Genomic DNA, 24,592 nt, shown 5'->3' on the forward strand with positions numbered 1-24,592 from the left:
ACATTTTGACCATAGATGTTGCAACATGAAAGAATTATGACAGAGCCAGGTACCTCCTGTGTCTCTGTACTTGCTCTAAGCCTTTGTTGAATATTTGCCACATGATCTTGCTGCAGTGCTGAAACCATAAGAATTAAAAATGATGCAGAGATAGTAACTCTAGAGCAAGCTTTCATTCAGGGGGAAGATGAGAGCTTGATCACACCAAACTTTCCAGTGTAGTGGAAATGAGTGCAACACAATGCCAGTTACCTGCAGACTCCACACATGCTATGCTAGCGACAAGGCACACAACCCTTCTGCTGCAGGTGTGGTTTCATGAAGGTAATTGGGAAGGTGTTAGGTTACATTAAGAGAAAAGTCAATAAAATGCTTGTCAGTACAGAGATTATGTAAATCAGCCACCCCATAATGGGTATCAATCAGCAAACAACCCAGAGATCCTACAAATAATTACTACTATTAACCCTTGCAGTAGCCAAACAAAGTGGCTCATGGTGAGATTATTTGAAACAATGCTGATGCTCTTCATTTTTCAAGGAGTCCCTTAACATGTTACTTAGCTTTTTCAAGTTAGAGGAATGCTTGTTGAGGTCAGCCAGCACAAATATATAGTTATCCAGAACACTGTCCTAATGCCATAGAAGACATATGTATGATGTAGAAGGCTTTATTTGCCCATAACTTCAGAAAAAGACATATACTTTTAGCATCCTATTTGTGCATTTGAAGAAATTACAGTTCACACTTATTTGGGATGGAAAAGCTGAGTAACTAATAAGAATCTGTTTCATTTTATACTCTTGATACCTTTCAGTATTTTAGAGCACATAGTGTATTACTTAAGTATACCATTAAAGCTCATGGAATAATCAATATTAGAGTGATAAAACCAAATCACCTTGTGTTTTTAGAAATAAATTGATAATGAAAATGAAACTTACAAAACAAATTGTTCTCTGAGGCTGAACACAAAGCTGTGTCATAGAACACAGAACCCAAAGAGATTAAACAAAAAATTCTGACTATTTATCAAAAGTTATCCAAATTTTCTAGACTGTTGCAGAAAAAAAAAATACTTAGGAAATGGCCTGGAATCTGAGAAGGAAGAAAAAAATTAGAACAGGAAAAGGAAAGCAAAAGTACAGCAAATGTCTCACAAAAAAGTTAAAGTGCTTCCTCCTGTATACTATTTTGGAAGGGGCTAATATTAGAAGAAGATTAACATCACATCAAAGTGAATAATTATGTATCCTACATCTAGACAAAGTGCCTGATCTTAAGAGCACTTGTGCTGATTAACTCCTGTGTATAACTGAAACCAAATGACATTATTCTCCAGTCAGTGTCAATAAAATTGGGAAGGGAAAACTGCAGACAATTGAGTTAATTAATCCTGGAATAAATCTGTTCATAGGCAATCCAAACTGAGTAAGCTTTCAGCTCTATTTTACCCTAGTTCTCATGTAAGTAAATGGAAAAGTAATAGACATGAATTAAACATTTTCATTTCACAGTACTAAGCATTCACCCATCACCCATGAAGCTCATTCCTCATCCCTTGGGCATCAATTGCAGCAGTACCAGCTTAATAAATGAGCACCAATTATTCAGAATTATTAAGAAATGTACTCAGCACATACTCCCCTCTCTCATGTACATCCAAGAGTGCATAGCCACAGTCTGGCATACAAAATATCAAGGCACAGGACACTTACAACACATAAATAAACTTAACAGAGAAACAATAGTGCTAGTAACTATCTCTAGCACTGTTTGGGTTTTTTTAAGAAATAAGAGTTTCAGAGCTAGAAAAATATCCTCACAAGTTGTGTGTTACAAAAATCAATAAAATTATTGCTGTTCCAATCAGTAACTTTTCCATAAAACATGCAAATATACATATAGTGTCTCTTTTTCAGACAATAGTTAATGGAACTACAGATTCAATACTTGGAATTATTAATTGTTATACCTTTTATACTCTTTCTTTGCATTACTTAAAAGGAAAACTGTTTCAATTATAAGACCTAACTACCAAGCCAGCTATAGTAAACACCATCTGGTAAGTATCACAATAACCCCAACATCACTGAACCTCCCCAGCACATTCCGCACAGCAAAAAGATGTTGAAAAGATAATAAAATGTTGACTCAGGAATGCTTTTTAATGAAGAAAATCTCTTGGCTTCTCCTAATTTTTAACTGCATTCAAGCTTCCACTGCACTGTTTTATTTGTGGCTATCTTCCCAGAATTATTTTATAATGTTCTTAATTTAAATATTTAATATTTGCTGATCATTTGGTTAATCTACACCAAGACTGAACAAAGTTTAAGTTTTCAAACAGTCTACTTTGAATCAAGTCAATCAGACATCATCTTACTAAGCAGTAAATACAACCATATTAATCTGATAAGTTATTACTCATTCCTGTAAGGAATAATTTTGTCTCAAGGAATTTTGAAAGGAGTGTTAGTTCTTGGAACAAAAAAGCAATTCAAACTCTCTCTCTCCTGTTTTTCTCTCTATGAGTGTATCATTTTGCAAATGGAAAGGTTAATTCACACATATGCTTGTGCATGGAGCCTTCACCAGGCAGGAACTGATCTCACAAAACCCATCAGAACCAATTTACAGTAATTTACAAACTCAGATTCCACAGCATCTAGTTATTACTCCCTTATAAAGCAGTGACTGACTCTAAAGCAGGAAGTTCCTGAACCACAAATCTCTGGAATCTGCCAGTGTTCCTTCTAGAAAGACTGGAAATTATTCTGTTTTACTTCTCTTGCCTCTTCTCCAAACATCTGTTTCTGGCCCTTGTCAGAGAATGGATATTGAGCAAAATAGACCCAGTCTGACTCTTGTCATGATATTTACCATTCAGCTTGCTTTATCTTCATTTTTTGAATATTAATTTTTATTAGTTTTAAAGTTCCACACATAACCAAAGTTGTGAAAGACAAATTTCATTTTTACAATGAAAATATTTTTGCTTTTGATGCCTTTTTCTGCTAATACAGTGTATTTGCACATACATAGAAATCTAAGTTCAAAACAAAAACTAGTCAAAATGTTTCATTAAAGACCCTACCACTATTCAAATTTTATCTGATTTCCCTATGAAGAGACACTGATCTCACAACTAATCAAAAGTATTGGCTCAATTTCATGATGCTTTCTCATTCAATTGAATTATATTATCCTCCAGAGTTTCTTCAGTCACAGAGGGCTTTTAGAATTTTTGAACAGGTCTTCATTTTCAATCATTCTATCCTTCCTGAATTTATTGCCTTTTCTCATTTTTTCATTTTTTGTTTTTCAGCTGTCCCTATTCTTAACAAACATTTTCAAATCAGCTTTTCCTGAGCAAATCTCCAGAATATTGGGTATTTATACCACACAGCCCTTACCTTAAAAACCACAGACTGTTATGCATCCATTAATCAAAGAGCTGACAACATTCTACCGTCTTTGGGAGGTTTTTGAGCTCTCAACCATATCATTTCTATAGCATAAGAATAGTGCAGTTACAGGGCTACAAAGGCCTGCAGGTGTTTGATCAGAATTACTTTGCCCACAACTATAGATGCTGACATTATTCTGTAACACTAATTCAAGAAAATTTTTATGGATAGGAAGAAAGAATACGCAGTACCACTCTGTATGTTTTATTTCTGGGCACTCTTAAAATTTGCCTGCTTGAAAATACAAAAAAACCAAAACTAAACAAAAAACCAAAACAATAAAAAACAACCAACCAACGAAAAAACCCCAAACAAAAAAAACAACCCCACAATATAATTCAGATCAGAGTGATATTTTCTAAGGTAATAAATAAATCCATGCAGACTGCTGACAGAAACTACAGGCAGATAAAAATGATAGCACATAAAGGGAAAGTTTTCTTCTCACACTTCACAGCAAACAATGCCATTTGCTGTTTTCCTGTAGCACACTGCTGTCTCCCATATGGTATAATGGCACACAACTGCTTTGCTACTTTCCTTACACTCCTTTCTTGTTCCCACTTCCAGGTTTTCTTTTATCTGACCAGGAGTTACATTAGTGCCTTGGACACAAAGTACCACAAGCAAACAAGGATTTCTGTAGCAGCAAATGTCCAAATACTTAGAAACTTACAGTTTTCAGTATTTTAAATTCAGAGAAACAGCTGGAAACATTTTCAAAGTCACAAGCTGCCAAAATACAATACTTTCTCATTTAAGCATCTCTTCATATGACTGCTGAGGAGGCTCATCAGACAACAGGCTACACTGTAAATCCTATTGCTCTCAGGAGGACTGCGGCTCCATGACTAGTTTAGATGTCTCTTACACTGATTAAAATTAGCATTTAAAATATACACACAGGGAATATTTTCTGAAAACTAATAGTCAGGTTAAGGCTTTGTCTTGTTCTGCATTTCCAAGTTTCACTGATGAAGCTGCACCTGTTCAATTCAAATCACATATACTGCTCAGCAGGTTTTGACTTCATCAGAATTTCTGATATAGACAATTTCCCTACAGAAGTGTTATTTTGCCTGATTAGTATTTGGGGTGTTCTGATGGCATTTGCTCCATCTGCACTAGAGGGATAACAGGTTTTGGCTCCAATTGCTTCTGCAGCCATAGCTGCCTACATAAGATGGTCCAGCCTGTGCTCATCATTGGTCTGGCTCATAAGAGGTAGTTAAATGATTCATGAGTTCTTCCCAAGCCATCTAGAATTTGTGCTGAGTTCCAGACAGGTAAACATAGGGCCAGACAATTTAAATTTAAGAAAAATGGAGTGAATCTGCTATGGCATCATGTAAAACCTGCCATTGGAGCCTGCCAACAGACATCCTGCATTGTGTCTATGACACACTCCAGCTGTACTTTCAGTAGAACAGACAAGGTTGTGTAAACACAACTCCTATAGCAGAGGACATACTCCAGAGCAGGGATAAAATTACCCTGGAGGAGCCACAACAGCTACTGGCTCAAAAATGACACGAGTGTTATGCAAATGGTGTAGCACAGGGCATAACGAGCCTGCTGCTCTCACACCTTCCCCAATGTCTGTTAAATTCCAACACATATCCCCTTTACCTATCAGATTCCTGATAAGAGACCATAAGATGAAAATTACCCTGGGCCATTTTCTTGACTTGTGGATTTGCATTCATGTGACAATATCGCTCTAAGTGGCAACTTCATATTTATAGTCATTTTTACTCTGATATTTCTGAATATTAATTAGAAATACTTCCTTCTCTTCATCATGTCTCTTTTGGCCAGTGCAAAACCAGAAATCAGCAGGTGGTGGGGAGTGCAGTGAGAGTAAAATGCAGCAACATAAAGCATTCTGCGAAATCTTAGAAGTGTAAATCGATTCATACAATACCCTGATGAGCAAGAGACATGTTATCCCGTTTTATGGGAATCTGAGACACAATTTAAGTGACTTGCCTAAAGCCAGAACTGTCAGATTGGGGATTAGAGATCCTGGCTCCCATTCTCTTCCATTTACTATCCTGACTTATAACTGCAAAACGGAGGCATAGCCTGACTCAAGAAATGGTATTAAAGAAGAAACCCAAAGAAATTCTAGTGACAGATTATAACATATGGTTTGCCTTGCAGAAGATGATCAAAAAAGTTTAAGCAACAATTTAGATTTTGGCAGTTGAAAATTTTTGTGTGTTTTTGCAAAACGATACAGAACAAAACCTCTGTCAAATACCTAAATTCAATGTAATACCTTAAAATCAGACTGAAATTTCTATAGAGAGATCTGAGACAACATAAGACACCATTGAAAGACTGGAAAATTATGTGCAAAATGGAAATTTGGTTGGATTTTACAAGTTCTGAGAAAGCAGGGTTGGATGTTTCTTGATGTTGGTGCTCCCTGCATCACCCAGCATTTGTTGTCTGCTATTGGAAACGTAAATCTTACCTGATGTTAGTAGAGAAAACAAGCATGCAATACCCTGAGAAGACTGTAACTGGGTTTCTTTGAACCATATTCAGGGAAAAAATGACAAGGTTCAGGGCATCTATTTTGTATCTATGCTATTTTGTAGTATCTTTTTATCATTTCTAAGTAACCTTTAAATAAGTGAATAATTCAGTGTCACAATATAGCAATGCTAAGTAATTTTTCCCAAACTCCCATAAAATGCTTTTTACAGATTTGGGAAAGCAAATCAAAGGTACAACTTCACCATCCCAGAATAAGGTACATTAGTATTGAATGCAGTATGCTAATCTAACAATGATCTGATTCTATTCCTATTTTGCTCTCCCCTCTCTTTCACTGCTCCCAAATCCCTCTTGGTTTTGTCTGACAAACTAGAGAATAGCTCCTAAGAGAAGCCACAGCCTTACAAAAACCAAGAAATTTTGCCAATAAAGTTAAATGAAAATAAAGCAAATAAAGCGGAAAATTTCTGCTAAGTTTACCAATATGTTTATGTACAAGCCCCAAAACACTCCTTTTTTTCCAGTAGAAGTCACTACACACCAAATCTTACCTTCGGGAGGATTCTCTTTGACTTGATCCTAGACTCAGAACTTTGCCATGGTCAGGCATCAGAAAAAAGGAGGATGTGCCCCAAACTAGGAACACAGCAGCATTCTCACAAAAATTGTACATTCACAGAAAGAAAGAATTAAGCAGCACACAACTAAGAGGAAAAAAGATCCAGAAGAGAATACAAAGAGTCTCCAGGGAAGAGCAAAACTAGAAATCAAATGCACCTGTTGTGTTGTTCCTTCCCAGTATCCATGCCTGGAAGTGAAAATTATTTTCCAAATCATTTCATTAAACCAAAAGCATATGTGTTCTGCAACACTTGTCCTTAAAATCCCTGTTATTTTGTGAAACACTTCAAACTTATCTTTGGCAACTTTCTTGACATCTCTGCACCCTACCCAGCATTGTTACAGCTAAAGTGGTGCCTTCTCAAGCTGACCTGCCAAGTGCTGATGGCCACAGTGAGGACCCATGACCCACATGGGGAGTGCAGCCTGTTACAAGTGGAAGGAGAGAGGCTCTGCTGCAGGGGAAATAAGTCCCAGTCACTGTTATCATAAAGAATGGAAGATACAAAGATCCCTTCTTTCATAACCCTACAAGATTGTCTTTAAATTAAGAAATAAAAGAAGCTGGAGTGTTGGGGTATTTTTGTAGCTGCTGAGCCTCTAACTCAACCTTCTTCCCCAAAAAAAGGAAGAAACATAACAACTAATATAAGTTATGGTTCTTAACTGCCTCGGGAACACTTTTATCTGAAAAGAAAATTACCCTGCAATAAACGCAGAACACACTGGAGACTGAACATCATTCCAAGGAGAGGAAATGAGTGATCCATTTTGCATTTACAAGGTACATCCTGAAGTAATCATTAGAAGCTTTTTTTTGCATCTTTTGAACAAACCAGTCATTGACATAAACAGCTCTGCAGGAAAAAATGTTAAGTGCCTGCTTAAGTTCAAGAGATGGGAGAAGGAAAAAGGGATTTTCTTCCATGAAATTAATCATGCCTTTGCTCCACAGATGGGAGAGCTTTCAAGGGACCGGTTGTTACACAGACTATTTCCAACTGAGTTGCACTCTTGCCATAATAGCAAAATCACTTGAAATTAACTCTTCATATAAGAAATTCTTGAAGCTGGATTCCCCTTACTTCACAGAAAGCCAGATTCCAGTTGTTCCATGAGATAACGTAGGCATTTTGCAATAGACATACAGTCTGCTCCAAAGAATTGTCAGGCAGTGCATTTTGTATTTAAGGAACACCACCAAATATTACGAAAACAGCATCTGCCAACACTTTGTGTAGTGCAGTCTGTGTTCCAATACCTACAGAGCTCATATACAGTGTTTAGTGTTAGGCTTCAGCATCAACTGGAAAATAATTTTCCAAAATAATTCTGTCTTTCAAGCATGGGTCTCCCTGAACTTCTAAGCATGTTGGTAAAATAAACACTTGTATTCTTCCATTTATAAGCAGAAAAAATATTTTAAGCAGAGTCAGTGATATGAAGGCAGGCAAACCTTCCACAGAGCTGCAGAACACATCACACAGGAATACAGTCCTGGATGTTAAAATGAAATCAGTAAAAGAAACAAAACTGCTCAATGGAAAAGTCCTGAAATCATTGCAGAGACTAAAATGAAAATATTTTGATCAGATTTTTTTTATTTTATGATGCTTCTAATTTTTTTTTACATGAGGTAAAGGTTGAGAAATGTGAAACAATGTACTTCTTCTCATTAAAGAAAATTTGAGAGACAGAGCTAAAAGTTCAGCTAAACACAGAAGACATGAGTGTGACTTTTTTTATACCTCACAGTAAAAACACATGGCCTAGGCACATATAATATGATTAAACAAAAGTTCCCTAATGCTCAAATCAGTATGCTCACACTGCCTGTGTGAGTTTGCACTAACAGCACTGACTGACAACACTTCTGGTCTAATGAAGCATTATTTCTTACTTGCTGAGATTAAAAATAGTTTAAGTAATATTTCCACTTATCACAACTGTTATTAGTACTACATTAAGGCAAAAGACAGGGCATGAAGTGTGACAGAACATCAGATCAATTCAGAGATCACTGTCCATGACAGAGCAATCAATATACAACATGCCAAAGAGGTTGCTTTTTATTTCCATAGTATCTGACACATCTCCCTACAGGGAAATTTGCTCAAGCACAAACAGAAACAACTCCCTCCCTTTCATGCACTTATATATTTCTTTGAAAGTGACAGTCAAGTCATTCCTTTCGTACTTCATTTTCCCCAGCTTCATCTTCAAACCGTGTGTTGCTTGTATCATAAACCACTGAGGGAATAGAATCATAGGGAAATAATTTTTTGGTGAATTAACATCTGTTCTTCCTTTCTTCAGTTTGATCCTAGCTCCAAACTACAGACTTTAATGTCATTGCCACAGTGTTTTTATGAGTCATAAATTAAAAAGGCTTCACATTTCATGCTGAAAATAAACCAAATTTACACAGGTTCTGCAATATTCCTATATATCAAGCAAATATTTCCCAAATATTTTCAAGGGAGAAGGTTTGCAATAAATAGCTTTTAAACTAGAGGAATGCTCTTTATTCTCCAAAATTCCTAAGCTAGGATTTCAGGAACTCAGCACTATTCTGGAAGATATTTTTATCTGCTATTTTGTTCAAAAATTAACTAGGATTGCAAAATTGCATAAGTCACTGTCACGAGGCATTCAAATCTCTTTGCTGAGACTGGAATAGCAAGCCAGCTTCTTTTATTTCATACCAGTGCATGGAAATACAGTTATTGCAGGTCTACTAGTAATAATTGTTGTGTCTGCAGAACAGCAGCCCAAAAATCCCAAATCCTCCTAACACAGCTAGGTCAAGTCTGTGCAAAAAGGCATCAGAAAGCCAAAAGAGGAGATAAACTTTCAAAAACACTGCCCAAAAGTCATTTAATGCCCAGGAGGGGAAACAGCTATAAAGGAGCAGCTTAATAAGATACATCTGCATTATAACTTTTGGGTTTGGAGGGTTTTTTTAAACTATTGATAATCCAGTCAGTTACCTGAACATCAGGTTAGGTTCCTTTAGTTTATTCATCACAGACATGTTATCGTTCAGCAGTCAGCAGCAATGATCACACATAGACTGATGAGAGGAGGAAAAGTGAAAACAGAAAAAGATTAAAAGTGAAAACATAGGGTGAATATCAGTTTTTCTAAATCAATATTTGTCCACTAAGGTATAGGCAGTTTTAGAAAAAAATGCATAAAGAGACAATACGTATTAATCTGCTTTTTTTGGCTTCAAAGCATCCACACCTATACACTATGAAGTCTACCTTTCACAGTCTTTTTTGTAACCTAGCAAAGGCTGCACTTCAGGAGCCTCAAACATCATTAATTAAGGAGGTTTCTTTAGCAGAAAGCTTCTAGATGCTCTTGGAACCTAACAAATATAAGTAAAAGGTATAGTCATCTTCACAACACCCTGCTTCCCTTTCATTTTATCACACAGGGCCTCTGTTCATGTTGGTCACCTCAAAGGATGAACCATTGTGTAAAGAATAAATTGAACACTGAATAAGGAATTGTACAGCAAAGAGAGAAAAATCAACACACAAATACATACACAAGCTAGGCAGAATTACATCCCGTGCTGACAGAATGTGCAGAGTGTATTATTAGCATCAAAACAGTCAAGGACATGGTCTTTCTCTTCCAATTGTTCTTGTGGTTTTATACTAACATACATTTTTCTGTTAAGAGTCCACCAATCTAACAAGATTTCACCAAGCAGTCATAACTAATATTAGCATGTATGATATTTACTGCTAACCAGATTTAAGGCCATTGACCTTATATAAGGCTATTTTTGCTCACAAAATCAATCTTAGTGAAATTTGCAGATCACAAATCACAAGATCAGCCACTCTGCATAATACTGTTACAGCCAGTACTCGTGATTTAACCAGCCTGACATACATGTCCACAATTTCTCTGTCTTCCTTTTTCTGCCAGATTTACTCACATAAGATCCTTAGGGATCCTTATTAAAACACTGTAAATACACAAATGCATATTCATGCAAATGATTAAAATATAGGGAACTGAAATCCGTGTTCTTACGCCAAAGCATAAACCAAAAACTCAAACATAAATAGTACATTCTTGTGTGAAACATTCAGTAGAATGTCAAACATCGATGATGAAAACACTCCCATAAAACTGATTTGATTATTTATGGAAGACTGACGTCTTTGATCTGAAAAAAATGCACTTTCTCTGAGAAATGATTCACACATTGAACCATGTATGTAACACGACTGTTTGTTCTTAATACAAAAACATAAATAGCACTATGTCTCCTTTAAGAGTAACTGTGAGAAAATCATTGAGGGACTCTCCTTGAAATAAAATAGGCATGGAGGTAAATGGAATTAGCAAATGGCTTTGCTTTGGGGAAATTAAATCATAGTCAGAAAAAGTTGCCTACAAAACCTCACACGTAAAGAGGCTTGCTAGATAATTGCTCATTCTTTAGTGCAATCATTGTCCAAATATTTGTGAAGGATTCCACACTCGATGTCTCTTACTGCACACTTCTACTACCTGAAGAGTACCCTATTACAATGGCACTTTCCTGCAAGGTGTCAGAGGTCAAAATTTCACATAGGACTGATGGAACAGCAGCTGCATATTTCCCCCTCTTAATGTAAGCTACAGGGAAATAATAGACAGAAGTATATCCCATAGCACACAAAAAATTGTAACATTCATTTCATAACATAACCACTAACATGCATTGCATAGCAAAACCATTAACGTTAATTGCATAGCAAAACCGTTCCTGTTTCAACCACTTCAGCTGAGGCTGTTATTTAGCTTTTTTAAACCCCTGCAACTCTGTCAATGACCTTTTGCTGCACCATATCAATCTAGTCCTAAATAATGCTATTTATTTATTGATTATACAAACTGATACAATATTTGAGATCGTTTGCATTTCTGATCAAGAACAGAAATAGGCTAGGACAAAGAAAACACCAAGCAACCATAACGTATAAATGAAAGGTTATGCTTTAGACACTACCAAATTTGTCAAAGCAAGAAGAATTGAATGCTAGAAAGGGACATCTGAATTCTTTCAGATTTCACAATAGTCATCAATGCTGTAAACAACTTTTTATTCTTTAAGGTAACTGCACAACAAGAAAAGTAACATTTAAAAATGTATTCCTGATGTACAAGAATTTTAGACCAGAATAAGAATTTGCCATCTCTATTGATACCCCATATTGAAGGAAAAAGAAAAGAAAAACCCTCGTTACCTCTTTATATCGGCTAATTCTATCAGTAGTGAAGAAAGCCCAGACTCTTTGCGGACACATCAGGTTAGAAAAAGTATTTAAAATTATAGTGATCCCTGGGTAAGAGGGATTGATCTTCCTGTGTTACGCAGCCAGCATTACCCATTCCTGGAAACACTCATGAGAAGAGAAGACCAGACAGAGAAGGCTCTAGTCTCTCCAAGACCTCCAACATTCTCACAAATTTCATTTTTTCCAGTGGGTATTTTGACCAGGATGTCTGTTAGATGAAACCTTTCTGTGGAGCAAAAATGAAGAATAATTTCTATTAAGCCATTTGATTTCCACAAACTGCAGAAACTAGCACAGTAACTGTATTCCATTTTCCACCTAACATTTACTAGGTTTTATGAACAGATAGGGTCAAGTGCACTCATAAGTGCAGCTTAATTACTTCCATTTCAATAGTCACACAAATGTTGTAGGCAATTCCAACTTTTAAGTGTCCTTATCAGATAACTAAGAAAAAGAAAGAATAAGCAGTAACCTGAGGTAACACCAGGGCTATAACTGTCAAATAAAAATGGAAAAATAAATGCTTATACTATTTCTCTCTTTAACCAGCAGTACCTAGAAATCTATTCCTCTGTCCGCAAGCTTCAGACATGATTTTCTTCAGTACACCCTCAGACAAATGAGTTTCAGCAGACATGCATAATGCCTCCAAAGCAGTTCAAAGACACATGTACAGTCCTTTCCATGGTCTAACACAGGGACACATCCAAGATACTGCAGGAACTCGAATCCTTTTCCAATCACAATAGTTGTGGTGACACAGAGCTTGCACAGTCTATTCCCTCTCCGTGCTTCCCAGGAGGAGTACTGCTGTGCCAGGATGATTCACCAGCACTACAAAGCTACCTCAGGGCTGAATACAGGCTTCATCAATAAGAAAAACATTATGTTTTGCAGCCCTACACAATTTAGTGGTACTAAGTAAATGCACAGTCCCATTTTTAAATTCAAACAATAGATGACTATGTTAAGTCAACTTCTCCAAAATCTACGACTCTGCTTTGAAACTGCATCTCCCCTCAGTTGAACAAGAAAAATCCCAAACCTACAACAACAGAAACCCCCTTTCAGTTAACTCTAGGCTTTAATTTTTAGAACATGACATTGCCCATAAAGGTGATAAGGGTCTGAATCATATGTGCCTAAAATTACTTTTTGCTGAAGTTCTGAAGCAGAGTGTGAAACAAGGCTGGCCATGAAGTACAGATTAACCCCAAAGTAATTCACACACCCTGTGCACAAAGCAAAGATGTCAATGCTGTCTGCTAAATCCTGACCAAATTTGAACACCAGACAGCTAAAACTTTAGTTGCATCATTATGAGCTTGTTCTAAGGGCTTTTAAAAATTTCAGTTTGTTGGGGATTTTTTAATCCTGAAATCAGAGGCAATGACTTTAATCTCTGAAACAGGACAATAAGCTTGAAAAAGCCCCACCTGAGCATGCAGGAAGTTGCATTGAAAGAAATAAAAGTCATCCTGCTCAAACCTGATTTAGAGACCTGCCCTTTCCAGACCTTTTAGAGCTTTCTCATGGTTTACATATAATAGGATCCAAATAGTATGCATGACAATTTATCATTCACCTGAAACCGTGTAATAGGATTTACAAAAATCTTTTTGCCCAAGTCTACTTTTATTGTAATCACCAATGAGAAAATCTGGAATACCAGTGCAAAATTTTTAGGTTTCTTAACTGGCTGAATTGTTTGCTTCAGAAGTTACTACAGATATAACTTCAGGATATATCCTGTGACCCACTCTTGGGGAAAATGGGAAACATGGAAAAGTTTCTGTTGAGTCAGCAATATTCTTCTACTTAAAACAACACATTTTAATTGCTGAGCAACAAACAATGTAAGAAAATTAAACAAATTATGACAAAAAATTGTCTTATGTTAATGTCACAGGCAGATAGCATGTTGGCTTAATGATTTACTCATTTTGGTCAGACTTGAAGCACATTTGCCCCACAGAGAACATCAGCTATCTTTATACCACTGAACTCACCTGACAGCTTGCTTTCACTTTCTCTATTAACAATAGCCTTGAAATTTGCTTCTTAAAATGGGATCATACTTAAAAAAGACCTTTCAATAATATTAGAAAGACAATTACTTACAGTTAAATAGGTACTAGATAAAATATCTAGTTACTCTGAAATGAATAGGGATTAACTCAAAGTATATTTAGACCAGCAGTGATCTCATTGGGTTCAACATTTTAATGTGTTTCTATTAGTAAAACATGCTGAGATGATAAGTTGGAACTATTACTATAATTTTTTACCTTGCAGGTAAAGAGACTTGTATTCTTCACTCTGATGCTTTACACATATGTATCTTGTGTTTAATGTGGCTTTGTTATGTATTTACTGCTACTACTGTAACCAATGATTTAAGTAGGCAAACTTAGCTAAAAAACTATTTCCACAAGCGGCAAATAATTAGTATTAGACACCAAAAATGCTAAAATTCACAGGTCCTACAGGTTAGCAGCCATATGAAAGCCTGTCTAAAAGAAACAAAATATGGAGTTGTTAAACTAGAGTTAAAAAGTTCACTCCAATTTTTCTGTGCTATGGCATTGTTTTGTACTGTGATACCATGGAAATTCACATTCATAAGCTTCCCTTACCTGGCTGTCCACAAAGCTTCCAATAAAATCCAACCATTAGAGACATGATTTGCTCCAGGCAAATTTTCAAATACTTTAGGAGGCTATTTGATGATTATCCACCAAGTAGATTGAAAGCAAAAGAAAACAGCCTGGTAGTGCATTCAGTGAAATAGACTTCTAGTTTAAGAAAAGAAGTCTCCCAGAATCCATAGAAATTCATTGTTTACTGGAATAGCAGTGATCCCTGTAGATAGAAGTAATTACCACCTGTACAGCACCAGCCCCTGTCACTCTGTTGTCTCACTTGGGGATGGCTTAGATGGAAGCTGTCTGCTTGCTGTTGTGTCCCTGCACGTCAGAGAGGAGCTACAGGCTGGCCGTGGAAGCTGATTCCATCTAGATACAAATGAATATTTCCTACTCAGATAATTCCCCACAGCATCTCCAGTGACTGTAACTCCAATCAGGTCACACCAAGGCTGTGACCAACTTCTATCAGTGCTCTCTATCTGCTTTGCACCTCATAGACACAGCCGTGACTGAGGGAGACAATGTTCTGAAATGCACTATATTTTAGGACATTTTCCTGTGATTGATAAGTGAAGACAATTATAAGGTTATTTATTTAAGAGTTAACAGGAGAGAACAAGCTCTGTCTGTGTCCTTATTCCTTTCAGTCAGCAGCATTAAAGGAATATTGTGTTTATATGGGTGCCTCAGGAGGTGAATACTTTCACAGACTTCAAAAAACTTAAATGTCAAACTAGAGATCAGAGGTTTGTTTTAATCAGCCAAAAAGATAATCTAAAGAGAAAAATAGCCTTTTTCTTCCCCCACAGTAACATTCACATTCCTCATTTGGAGTATCTACCACTGTAAATGAATGCTTTGTTAAGCAAACCAGTAGTTGGTCTGAAAATTGTCAACGTGACAGAAGATTAGGCTTTATGTGTCTGAACCAGTGTTCATTGTTATCTGCTTATCCAGTAATCAGTAATTCCTTTTATCTGCAGCACAAAACTATTCCTAACATGAACCTTCTGCTGTCATTCACAGCCCAGTTAGCAGTATTGAATATTTTTCAATTAAGCCCACTTGCTCTGATCTTACCCATATTAGTAGCCACTGGTGAAAGAAGGTGGACTTGGATTTTAGTATTGTCATTATTCAAAAAACCAAAAACCCAAGGATTAAAATCATATAGACATGCAAAGAAAATCTAGGGTTCTTCTTTAGGCAGCTGCTTAATCCCTTTTAATTGCAATTGCCTAAAAATAACCTCTAAGCCTTAACTCTTTCAGCCCCATATGGCACTTACAACGCAGAGGAATTAGCTTAAATCTCCCACCCAGAAGACCAAAGACAGGTGTGCAGCTTTCCCATTCCTAACACAGGCTCTTAAGCAAGGATTGTGCCAGTGTTAATGACGTTAAATCTGTACACTCACCTATTCAGCACACAGAAGCACTTCGTGACACTAACATTTTACATGTCTTTACATTTTACAGGGAAGAAGGCAAAAGTCTCTGAGTTAAGTTGTTCACAGGAGCCACAAAAGCAGTGTTGACAGCTTTTTTATTATTTTTTTCCCACATCAAATTTGCATCTTGTACTAGGAGCTGTATATTTGCTAGTCAAAAGGCAGACCCCTGTAATCAGAACAACTTTGATTGCCAGTGCTTTTGTTGTTGCTGTTTTGTTTCAAATCTGAGAGAATTAGTTCTTCAGAACCTGCAAATGTTAAGGGGCTTATAACATTCTGAATGAGCCCATAACAGTTAAAAATTCCAAAGTTTGTTGGATTATGCTAACATGTATAACATTACGTGGTATCTCTAGGCACCACAAGAGCATCAAGTCCTAAGAAGAATTTTAAAGGTAAATATTGAGAAGGATTTCTGACTACTCCACAAAGCAGCACAGGAAAAAGAAAGGAAAAAACCACGGAAACTAAAGAATCCCAAAAAACCAATGAAACACATGGCAAAATAAGACTGGGAAACTGGCTTTAAAGCCAGTTAGGGAAGTAGTGGCGTAAAGTAGAATCATGGTACAGAGAGATTAGGGTGCACAAAACTCCAACAAAATAAAAAGTCTGTTGCAAAATGATTAGAGGATCAGGGACGTGGATTATTGATAAAGGGAACAAATCAATAACTGTACAAGCAAAAGCCTGCAAGCAAAAGGCCTGCATGAGAAAAACCCTCAATGAGAAAGCACCCGAGTGAGAAACAAGCCTGGGAACAAGAAAGGGAGTTTTGAGGATGTACAGCTGTGCAGATAAGATGTACTGACCAGGAGAAGGGAGGGTGAACTCTGAATTATTTTAATCATAACATAACCAGTAGAAGCTTGCCAATGTAGTCTAATTATGTAGAAGCAGAAATGCGTTTTGATAGGTCTAAGCCACTTAAGAGTTAACAAGCTGGTACACTATATAAGTGCCTCTGGATTGCTAATAAACGGAGCTTGCTTTTATCAACCACATTGGCTGGTCTGCAATTTCTCCTCCTGCCAGAGTCCTCGGACTTTTCCAACAAAACTCTAATAGCACAAAACTTTAAATCACTTTTTTAGCAGTAAGTCGCTTTTGTAATTCAGTTATAAGAATATTTTTTGGCATTTGTTAGATGAAACACCATTTAATTTCAACAATTAATGCAGAAGAAACAGCATGTCTTTGACTACCATCTTTCAGAAACCAAAATTCAGAATTTTTTTATTTATTCTGATTTGTTACATATTTATACTAAATTTTAAAAATTGGTTTAAATACAAATCTATCTTAAAAGAACAAAATAAAAAATTATGCTCTTTTGAGAAAGAGTACTTTCTTGGATACAGTACATATTTAATGAGATAAATTAAAAAGGTGAGTCTGAAAGAGACTGCTAAACTTGTTAAAAACCAATTTGTCAGCTTACAAAAATACTTCCTGCTGTTCCTCACAGAAAGATACAACAGGTACTTTTAATAGGGTTTTGGTTTCAAAAAGTCTGCAGGAATCATTGACTTCTACAGAATTGCCATTCTTTCTTAATTGCATATTTACTGCAATTCCAAGGACTTAGTTTAGTGAGATTCAGGAACGATTCCATTATTTCTACAAAGGAAATGAGCACAGACTTTGCACCTAACAAAAATTTACCTGAAGTAGTTTTATCAAGAGAAAGTTCCATTTACCCATTACAAAGAATAAGAAATTGTGTCACAATTTAAGAAAAGTAATTGGGGGATGGATGTGAGGGGTGGACAAATGAAGTAAAGGAACCCTCCATTGTCCATCATTGTGCTTTAGAGCACATATTTACAGATCATTTATCAAGTGTTAGGAACTTTTTCCACATCTTGGCTCTACTTTCATTCATGCCCTTTAAGGAAAATAATATCTACATTCTTATCAATTTCTAGACATTCTTCACCTATTCATATCCTTATCTGAACAATACAGTTTGTTCCTCAAACATAGGTAGAATACCATTAATAATTAAGTATATACTTAAGACATCAAATAAAACAGGATTTATAGTCTCAGATCCCATTAATCTTCACAAAATCTGTGTGGATTAAGTTAAATCACACTAGAAACTAGCAATAGCATTTGGGAGGTTGGGTACAAGACTGCATAGTAAAGTGTCCAAAGAGGAGAACTTATTTCTAGGAGAAAAAACAAGCAGCCCAATTTATGGTGAGAAACAAAAGAAAAAAAAGGTTAGTTATAAGAAGAGAGGACACTGCTCTTAGATTGCCTGTGCTGGGATTTTATAGCAGCAAACACAGTGGCACAAGTACCCAGCAATGCACATGCTCTGTTAAGAGACACGTCCAGGAACAGAGAGGAACACCAAACAACCTTATATTTAAACCCTCCTCTAATTCAGGAATCATATTAACAAGTAATTATTAAGGGCATATTATTCACTGTGATCAGAGAAGTACCTTAAAAAATGAAATGAGTGCTGGGTGTGTCTGCATTTCACAAGGGGCCAATGCCAGCTAGAGCCTTCAGAGTTGGGCAAAGCAACCACCCAAAATTCCTTAAATTACTACTTACCATTAAACCTGTTCTTGTCAGATCTGTAAAGTTTCAATCACTCTCAAGTAACTTTGCAGAAAAAGAAATCCCTTTGAAAACATACCAAAGAAAACTTCCCCAAACTACCAACAGATAGATAACAACCCCATGGATGTAGCTGATCTGCAAACCTACTAAATGTTCAGCAGTGGAAAATAATAATTTTGCATATTTTTCCTATAAAAATCTTTATTACTTCTATGATGATTACCAACTTTATCATTAAAGTTTTTTCATTCATAAAGCAGAATTTCCTGCCAGGAAAATACACTAAGTACTTGTTTATTTTAATTTTTATTATAAGCATTGCATTATTCTGACAATTGTCTACATTGATGTCTCTCTACTGCTAAATGGAACGAAACAGTAAGCAGAAACCTGCTGTAACTCTTGCTGTAATGCCAGTGTAGGCAGCAATGGCCATTTGAGATCTAATATGGTGCCAAAAACTTAACTCATAAAATGCCTGACAAATAAATTAGGGCTTGGGCAGTTTTAACTGTGATCACAGAAATTTATGATCGTGAAGTCTTGAAGCAAAATATAATTTATTTAATCAGGAATAAATTAATTCAAATAATTGTCACAATAATCAACCCCTGAAGTGAAACCAAAGTTGAGGCTCAGTATTAGCTGATATTATATGAAGACTTAAACAGAGAAAAGCGGTTAGAATATCAATGCCACATTAAGTGATTTTACTTATCTCCTAGTTAAGACAGAATGGACTCACATATGAGTAATAAGGGCTTGAACTTTGGTAAAATATATCTAAATAAGTGCTAAAAATGGCAAGTGGCTTAGCTGTTCCTATCCAAGCTGCCTCTGAAGGCTCCACTTGATACTTTGCAAAATATCCAGGATTTAAAATTGAATTAATGTACCTTATTTGTGCTAATGTTTTCCTACCAGAACATTCTTATAGTAGCATATGTTTTACTTTGTTTTGCTAGATAAGGCACAAGTGAGCTCACGTAAGTCCTTCTTTATGGAAGAAAAGTAGCACACTGCCATTTGTGAAATAGGCTGAACATGAAAAGCAGCCTCTTCTGGCATCTGACTGCAAAGATACATCAGATCAATTTTAGTCCCCAGTAAATCTAGGCCATGTTTCACTTTTAGTGCCATCTTGTATGGTGGTTACTTCATGGCAGACTCTTACTACATTTAATCCTCAGATTATCTCACTCTGTATTCTCAGCCTGAAAACCCTGTAAATAGGGTTCAGCCTTACTGTAGCCAGGAAGAAACTTCTAATTTTTGCCACTCTCACAAAGCAATACTGTGGGAAAAGGGATAATTGTGTGCTATTTCTGTGGGGCGGAGGAAAACAGAAATAAAAAGAGACAAGGAAAGCAAGTAGAGCTTAGAGGAAAAACCAATTCCAGACAGAGTAGATAATCAAGCAAATAATTTAGAGAAAAACATGAACTTATTTTCTCCTCTGCCAGTGTTAGAGGATTTGGGACCAAGGGAACACAAACCTATGCCATGCTCTTTCCTTTTCAGTTTCAATCCAGTCACAAACCCTCATGGGCTACCCCAGCAAGAGGAAAGATGAATTATTTACGCAGGTGCCGGCATGCAGTGCTGCTGGGAGGAGCACGAGGGGCTCCCTTTGTGCTGCCACAGCTGCAGCACAGCAAACCCTTCTCTGATCTGCTGCATCCCTGTGCCAACCCTCTGCCTTTCCCTGCCCATCCCATGCCAACATGGCAAAGGTGTGGCACATGCTTCAGTACTTGATCCGGAGTTCCCCAGTTCAGCCACCAGGGCTGGTGCCAGGCAGTCATGTCCTTGCCCAAGGACCTGTGTTTGGGCAGCCCCTCCCCAGAGCATCCCAGGGATGGGCACTGATGTCACACCAGTGCATGGTTAGTCAGAAAATAAAATGTCTGCTCCACAAATAGAACAAGCACATTTTTAAAGGAGGAGAAAAAATCATAAAATGTGGAAGCATACACTTAAATTCAAGTTTTATCATTTAGTAGTAAATATTAAGAAGTATAAAAAACAAAAAAACAAATCAGCTACAAACAGAAAGGATGAGAGGTTGTTCTAATCTTTGACATATACCTTCTGCCATTCACCAGCACTAATGTACTCTTTTCTCCTAAAAAACATACCAAAGATATTTGATTTACCTTGTACCATCAAGGTTACGAAGGTACCAAGATAAACTAGTTTCTTCAATTAGTGCAGGTCTCAGCACTAGCATTACTTTGCTATAATTTGTATGCTTGAAAAATTAAATCCATTATTTCCCTTAACATGCCTAATGGATGAATAAGATCCTTTCAGCAAATTTCAGTAATATTTTATAACCTTTCCATATCTTTAAGATACTGGATGCTGGCAAAGCTTCCAGATGGACAGATAGGCAATTCCCAATTCTGCAAGGACATTCTTAACTACAAACACATTTTGAAAGTGTTCTTACTGAAGAACTTACTATCCACAGTGCAGGAGGTCAAGCAATAGGCAGCTTTAGAAAGCAATGCTGGGTCTTGATTCTCCAAGTGTGCATAAGTCTGGTGTGCAAGCCTGAAGTCAATCTGGAATCAGAGTAAGGCAGAGAAGAATTTCCTGAGTCTGGAAAATGATGGCAAGAGGAGCTACATCTTAAGCAGGAAGCCAAAGGGTTTTTTCTAAATTTGCTTTTGTTACATGCACACACACAATTCTATTTATTTGATTTAGTAAACCCTAAAGTCAGCCTCAGAGGAGATTTTTAATGTGAACAACTCAGGCTGTGTATGCTTTACATGACAAATATTAAGCTAAAAAAAATAACATGCTGCAGAAAAATTGTTCTCATATTCCACAAATGTCATTGCACAACAGTAAGAAAGGTATTGTGAGACTCTGAATGGAGGCATTCTGGTATTTTATTTAATAGCACTTACTTAAATTGTTCACAAGTGTGCGAAATTAGTTTAAAGTATTCATACATTGAGTTTGTTGAACATCAGCAGTATACAGCTGCTCATGGCTCACAGGCTGCAAAATGGGTAGGGAGCTATTAATGAAGTGGAGAGATTGCATACAAGTGCCACATTGAGGAATGAGATTGTACAGGCAGGCTTGTAACTCAATTTAATGCTTCCCAGAGAAAGTTTAAGCAGAACTGACAAAGCAGTTGCAACAGATTTTCAAGCTCTTTTTCTATTACATTTTTCCATTATAATTGCCACAGTACCCCTGTGGTTCCACACCCCCAGTGGCACAAAAACTGCCCGTTCTGTTAAAGCCTCCCCAGCTGTGAATTTCTCCGTTTTTGCTAAATGCACCAAGTTTGTTCCTTGAATTACACGGAAATAACACTACCATGGTAGGAAGTACAGTTTGGGAGACAGATTGACAGTGTGTAACCAGCAGTAAGATATTATAAGATGTTTTAGTAATTCACAGAATATTATCAGTTATTGGAAGAGTATGTTATGATATACATCTGTCAGGGGGTTTAGGGTTAACGCCACAAGTTCTTGAGTGCCTCAAATAAACTTTGTTATTTGTGAGGTGCTTAATATCTGTTAGCTGTAGGAGAAGGAATCATTTTTCCTTCTGCCTGATCTATAATCACAGTTTGAAAGTCAAAAAGAATCCAAGCATTTTTAAGTTAATTCACAGCAAAATAATCTATTATGGCATTGATAAAATAATGAGTCTATGGTGCTTTGAATGTGTTGCCAAACCAATATCCTGCATTTGTGATTAGCTGGCATTTAAAGTGATTCAGGGCCGCCAGAAAACCTTCCGTGTCCAATAGAGACACATAGGGCGACGTGTTCATTGCTTTATGAGGGCATCATAATACAGAATCCTGTAAACAGTATTGGACTGTGGACTTGGAAATAATACTTGAATTTTCTTTAACAGAAGACATTATATTGCTGCATGGCATTGATTCTCACTAAAGTACTAGTTTAAAAGCTTTCAGAAAGCATTTATGGCAAATAAATTCTTCAGGTATGTATTTCAGCTCTAAAGCGTATTCAGCACTTTTGTAGCAACACTGTAATATATTGAACAAAGAGTGGCAAAGAGGTATAACAGGAGGGATTCACATCTTTGTGAATGTCTTAGTGGCAAGGTTGAAAAAATAAAATAAAAATAAAACAATGGTCAGGGAAAGAATTAAAAAATAACGTGGTGGAAAATAGAAAAAAACTCATAACTTCCAATATTGAATACAAACCAAGTACCACCTCTTCCTTTTTAAAGTATCCTTGCCTACAATTTTGTTTTTGGTTTTTTTTTTTTTTTTTAGAGATGCAATTAACTTTTTCAGGACACCAAGAACCAATTTAAGGACTTTAGAAGTGGGCAATAGTGTGCTTCAGTTTTGTGTGTTCAGTTTTGTGTGCAGATACAAGTTATGGATCAAAACTATACTTAATAGAAGAAATGGCATGTTGTTTACTTTACTGGAAATTTAGGTTTTGATTCAGATTTTTTATCTCTGCTCAGGAAAAAGTTATTCTTGGTCAGAATCAATAACCTACTGAACATGTGAGGGAGAGAAAAAACAGTCCTGTGTCAGAACAATTCCTATGATTCACGTTTTTAAAAGGTTCATTTTCCAAACCCAGATAGTAAATAACTAAAGGAAAGCCAAGGAGAAAAACTTGGTTTATCTGAAAATGAGGGGGTTTTGCCTCAAAAAAGTCCAGTGCTTTTTATTCAAGCTTCAGAAAATTAGTTTCTTGATTTATATTTTACATAAACATATTAGTCAATAGATTAAAGTTGTTACTCTTTTATCACTTTTGTCACTTCAGAATTGAGGGAAAAGAAATTTTCAGAATGTGCCATTTAATCCAAAAGGTATTTTGGCTATTCTTGGCTTGCAGAACTAGAGTGGACAAGGCTTCTCATATACCAGCCACCTGCACTTGCTGCAGTGCCTACACACTACTGGGACATAGATCATGTTGACAAGTTTCTATTTAAATGTATAGACCTGCAGTAAGGGAAAGCATGCTACTGAACAGTAACACAAAATGTGACATTTAAGGAGTGAAAATAATCACTCAGCTCTCTATTAATTCGTGCAGCCACCTTCAAGGCATGAAGCAGGTATGCAATATTCAAGCCAGGAAGGCTGAATATCACACCAGAAATCTTGCAATGAGAAACCTAAGCTTTTCTCTAATGTTTGATAATTTTAAATAGTCCGGAAACTAAAACATGCAAATAAAATCTTTGGGATTTCCTTGGTTTTCTAGCAAATCTCAAAGCAAGGAGAAGCTAGACTCAGAGAGATGGCTACCGCTGTATCTGAGAAGTGGCACTCTTGTAGCCTAATTTATACAGCTGGTTCAAACCTGAACTCAAGTTCAAACATCTGTGCTCCCACTACTCCTGTGAAGATCAGAAGCATTCCAGAAGCCCTCTCGCAATTTCAGGAGTTAGGTGCTCACTTCAGGAGGTGTCAGGGAAGTAGACTCAATGTCACTCTAGGACACCTTGGAACGTAGGGAAGAAACGTAGACACAGAAACTAACGCTGGGGAATGAAGCTTGCACTGGTGTCTATTCATGAAGGCACACAACCACAAAGTAAGAGAAATATGGCTGTTTGGCAGCCCCCAGGATTCTTAAAAAAATTATCATGATGAGCAATACATAATTAAATCTTCCTAACATTTTTCAATCTTTCAAGCACCCAGGCCAGGATTCTGAAATTTATGTGGCATTGTATTCAGATGTAGACTCTGGAGTACTGAGCAATGAACTTATAAATATTTGACTCAGAATTTCTGTGTTACCATATTGCAAATGAAAAATCTTAATTCAGGCTCCAACAGTCACAGAAAGGAATATAAGAGCTAGGGATGATATGAAAAAACATGCTTTGAGACACCCTCCCCCATTGAATCAAAGAGCTTAGAAGTACAAGAATACATTATAACCAGAATAATATTAAAAATGTTTTTCAGGGTTTTTCTTGTGTACTAATTCATATTGTTCTCAACTGTGAAGAACAAAAATG

General features: G+C 36.6%; 1 long non-coding RNA gene across 4 annotated transcripts in view; it reads right to left on the reverse strand.

The window, feature by feature from the left end:
- Positions 1-8,192: 8,192 nt before the first annotated feature.
- Positions 8,193-24,592, reverse strand: part of LOC138113313 (uncharacterized) — a 52,683-nt gene continuing 36,283 nt past the window's right edge. For 3 of the 4 annotated variants that reach the window (XR_011152101.1, XR_011152100.1, XR_011152098.1), the window contains 3 exons: positions 21,051-21,153; positions 9,587-9,669; positions 8,193-8,846 (listed from right to left, as the gene is read on the reverse strand). This is a non-coding gene — a long non-coding RNA (uncharacterized lncRNA). Of the gene's footprint in view, positions 8,847-9,586; positions 9,670-11,851; positions 12,129-21,050; positions 21,154-24,592 lie in introns of all 4 variants that reach the window. The other variant, XR_011152099.1, reaches the window with a different exon arrangement.

This window comes from Aphelocoma coerulescens, chromosome 7 (assembly GCF_041296385.1).
Source record: "Aphelocoma coerulescens isolate FSJ_1873_10779 chromosome 7, UR_Acoe_1.0, whole genome shotgun sequence".
Taxonomy (NCBI): domain Eukaryota; kingdom Metazoa; phylum Chordata; class Aves; order Passeriformes; family Corvidae; genus Aphelocoma; species Aphelocoma coerulescens.